Genomic DNA, 4,119 nt, shown 5'->3' on the forward strand with positions numbered 1-4,119 from the left:
AAAAAAAAAAAAACAAAAAAAAAACACACATACGGGAGGTGCCTATGGCTCAAGGGAGCAGGGCACCGGCCCCATATGCCAGAGGTGGTGGGTTCAAACCCAGCCCTGGGTAAAAACTGCAACAACAACAACAACAAAAAACCAAAGAACAAAAAACAAAACCACATACACACAAAACTTGAAGAATGTACTTTGAATTTTAAAACATTAAATAAAGCTCTAAGCTAGAAGTGTTTTTCTGGAGAAGAAGAAATACCTCCAAATGATTTTAGTTTTATTCCTTTATAAACCAAGATGCTTTCAATGTTGACAGTAAAGTAACAGATTTTTATAAAAATGAAGCTGTTAGGCTGGATGTGATGGCTCACACTTGGAATCCTAGGAGTCTGGAAGGCTGAGTTGGGTTGATGGCCTGAGCTCCTGAGTTTAAGACCAACCTGAGCAAGAGTGAGATGAGACCGTGTCTTTAAAATAGCTGGGCATTGTGGTAGGTTCCTGTAGGCCCGGCTACTCAGGAGACTAAGGCAAAGAGAATTACTTGAGGCCTAGAGTTCGAGGTTGCGGTGAGCTATGATGCCATGGCACTCTACCCAGGATGATAAAATGAGACTCTTGTCTCAAAAGAAAAAAAAAAAAAAGACAGAAAGAAAAGAAGCTACTGGCTTGGTGCCTGTAGCTCAAAGGCTAGGGCACCAGCCACATACACCGAAGCTGGTAGGTTTGAACCCAGCCAGGGCCTGTCAAACAATAATGACGACTACAACAAAATAGCTGGGCATTGTGGCGCATGCCTGGAGTCCCAGCTACCTGGGAGGCTGAGGCAAGAGAATTGCTTAAGCCCGAGAGTTGGAAGATGCTGTGAGCTGTGACACCATAGCACTCTACCAAGGGTGACTGAGACTCTGTCTTAAAAAAAAAAAAAAAAAAAAAAAAAGCAACTATAGCATTTAATATGCTATTATTAAGTCTGAATCTTTATTTGGCATGGAACAGAATACCTGTACAAATAATCACTATGGATTTTGTCCAGTGGTTACTAAATTTGATTATGTACCCCAACAATACATTATTTTTTGCACACAAAGCCATTGTGAACATTGAATTTAAATAATATGCACGTCATAACTACACCATGTATCGCATATGTCTTAAACAAAACAAAAGCTCCCAAGGGCTGCATATTCAGGCCTCAGGGACACTGGTGGGAAACCCTGCTCTAAGGAGACACCCACCACTTTTTTTGTTGTTGCTGTTTGAGACAGTCTCACTCTGTCACTGTAAGAACAGTGAAGTGGTGTCACAGGTCACAGCAACCTGAAGCTCTTGGGCTCAAGAGACTGTCCTGCCTCAGTTTTTCTATTTTTAGTAAAGATGGGTCTTGCTATTGTTCAGGCTGTTCTCAAACTCCTGAGCTCAAGCTATCTATCTATTCACCTGTCTCAGCCACCTACACCTAGGGTGCTAGGATTACAGGTGAGAGCCATCACACCTGGCCTTCAAACACCTACCACTTTAGTCAATTTTCAACTTTAGTTAAGTGGGTAAACATGACAGAGAAATGCTGAACAATTGTTTATGTAACTTTTTATCTGTAACTCCACAAGATTTATAAAAGTACACATATAATTCATGATCATTATTTAAAAAATTAGAAAACATAAAGGAAAAATGAGTCATAATCCAAAGAATGACCCAGGAATAAACCTCTACAGTTTTTTTTTTTTTTTTGCAGTGTCTCACTTTGTCGCCCTAGGTAGAGTGCCATGGCATCACAGCTTACAGCAACCTTAAACTCTTGGGATCAAGTGCCGGCCACAATACCCTGGTATTTTTAGAGACAAGGTCTCACTCTGGCTCAGGCTGGTCTCGAACCTGTGAGCTCAGGCAATCCACCCATCTTGGCCTTCCAGAGTGCTAGGATCAATTATAGGCATGAAGCACCACATCTCACCTCTACAAACAGTTCTAATTTCCTTCCACACATACATATTCACACATACTTGAATATAGACCAATGTTTTCACCTAATACATAAGGAACATTCTTCTCCTGTGAACAATATAAATAGGTGTTGCAAACTAAGGGGCAGCAAGGGCCTTGCAGTATCAAGTGAAAATTCCCCCAAAAGAGGGAGTAGCTGAGGTCTAGGTGAAGTGGAGACAAAATATAATTCCTCTAAGAGTCAGCCACTACTCCAGCTGCAGACAGTGGTGCCCCATGGAAGAGAAAGTAACACATGCTAAATCCTTCTTTTGTGTTTATTTTTTTGGCAGCTTTTGGCCAGGGCTGGGTTTGAACCCACCAACTCCCACACATGGGCAGGCACCCTGTCTTTGAGCCACAGGCAGCACCCTTCTTTTGTGTTTTTTGAGACAAAGTTTCACTTTGTTCCTCAGGCTGGAGTGCCACAGCCTAGCCCATAACCTAAAATTCCTGGGATGAAGCCATCTTCCTGCCTTAGTCTCCTGAGTAGCTGGGACTAACAGGTGCCCACCATGACATCTGGCCAATTTTTTTTTAATAAAAATGAGGGGGTCGGGCTCGGCACCTGTGGCTCAAGTGGCTAAGGCGCCAGCCACATAAACCTAAGGTAGTGGGTTCGAATCCAGCCTGGGCCCACCGAAACAACAGTGACGGTTGCAACCAAAAAATAGCCAGGCGTTGTGGTGGGGGCCTATGGTCCCAGCTACTTGGGAGGCAGAGGCAGAAGACTCGCTTGAGCCCAGGAGTTGGAGGTTGCTGTGAGCTGTGATGCCACAGCACTCTACCCAGGGGGATAGCTTGAGGCTCTGTCTCAAAAGAAAAATAGAGGGGGTCTCATTATGTATCAGGTTGCTTTCAAACTCCTGATCTCAGGTGATCTTCCCCCCATCAGCCTCTGTGAGTGCCAGGATTACTGGCAGCCTGGCCTGATCCTTCCATTTTTAAAAAGAAGTCAGAAATACAAAATCTGATTTTTAAATGAGACTAATCATATGAAAATCAAAGTTAAAACATAAATCCTACTGCCTACATTTGCCCTAAGCACTTTTCTTTACAACTATGATGTATATGATAGGTATGATTGACTGAAAAGTATGAATGTATCACAGAGTTTATTGTTGCTCCATGAGGCAGCTTGTCTTAAATTGCCATTATAAGGATTTGATGAACATTTTCATAACACTTAAATGAACACTCAATGCAAACTAGGTGCACAAATCAATCAAAACCCCTTCACATATGAAGTTATCTCCAAAACCAATTTTAACAGGTTAGTATTTATGTCCTCCAGAATCTTTTTCTGGGCATATATCATAGTAAATCACACTGTAATACATATAGTTGTCTGTTATTTATCCTTGAAGTTAGTATGTTTACAAAAAAGTAAGAGGGAAAACCCAGCTATGTCAACCCCACTTAGTAATTTGACTTGTTTCTGTCAAATTGCACATTCATGTTACTCACTGATCATGAGCATCTATCCAGAACAACACATAAACCTACCATAGATATTCTCTAATCATATATAATACATACAAATTCTTTGGGGAAAAAATATACTACAGAAATAAGATAAGATCAATTCTATCATAATCCTATCTCTTACCCATAAGTTTCTCATGAAAATATAAAAGATACAAATATATATTAAGATACAAATAAATTAAAAATGAATTTAATATATCAGAAGAATTCAGCAATACAATATAGGGACGTTGTTATGTTTCTAATGTTCCAATAATATAAATTATGCTACTATGAGTATTTCTGTGCAATTATAGCATTATTGTTTGAAATTAAATTCCAAGAAACAGAACCTCAGAATCATGTTCCCCCAATGTCGCTAACACCCATTTGGCGCTTTAGGGACCCAAAATGGTCTCCAGTGATTTCGTTACCTGTTCAAATTCTACTAGCATGGGTTCATCCTCCAAGTCATACATTAAGGCAACAGGTACCTTCAAGTACTGAAACTGCTTTCCTTGCTTTGCCCATTAATTATGAGTATGGTACATCATCTTCTTTTTTTTTTTTTTCTTTGAGACAGAGCCTCAAGCTGTCCCCCTGGGTAGAGTGATATGGCATCACAGCTCACAGCAACCTCCAACTCCTGGGCTCAAGTGAGTCTCCTGCCTC

The 4,119-nt window shown here is 40.7% G+C and overlaps 1 protein-coding gene across 3 annotated transcripts in view; it reads right to left on the bottom strand.

Annotated features, from left to right (window-relative positions):
* EP300 (E1A binding protein p300) overlaps window positions 1–4,119 on the bottom strand; it is a 106,089-nt gene that overhangs the window by 39,230 nt on the left and 62,740 nt on the right. The gene's annotated exons all lie outside the window — the stretch shown is intronic.

Source organism: Otolemur garnettii, unplaced genomic scaffold (genome assembly GCF_000181295.1).
Source record: "Otolemur garnettii isolate 467f Iridium unplaced genomic scaffold, OtoGar3 scaffold00007, whole genome shotgun sequence".
Lineage (NCBI taxonomy): Eukaryota > Metazoa > Chordata > Mammalia > Primates > Galagidae > Otolemur > Otolemur garnettii.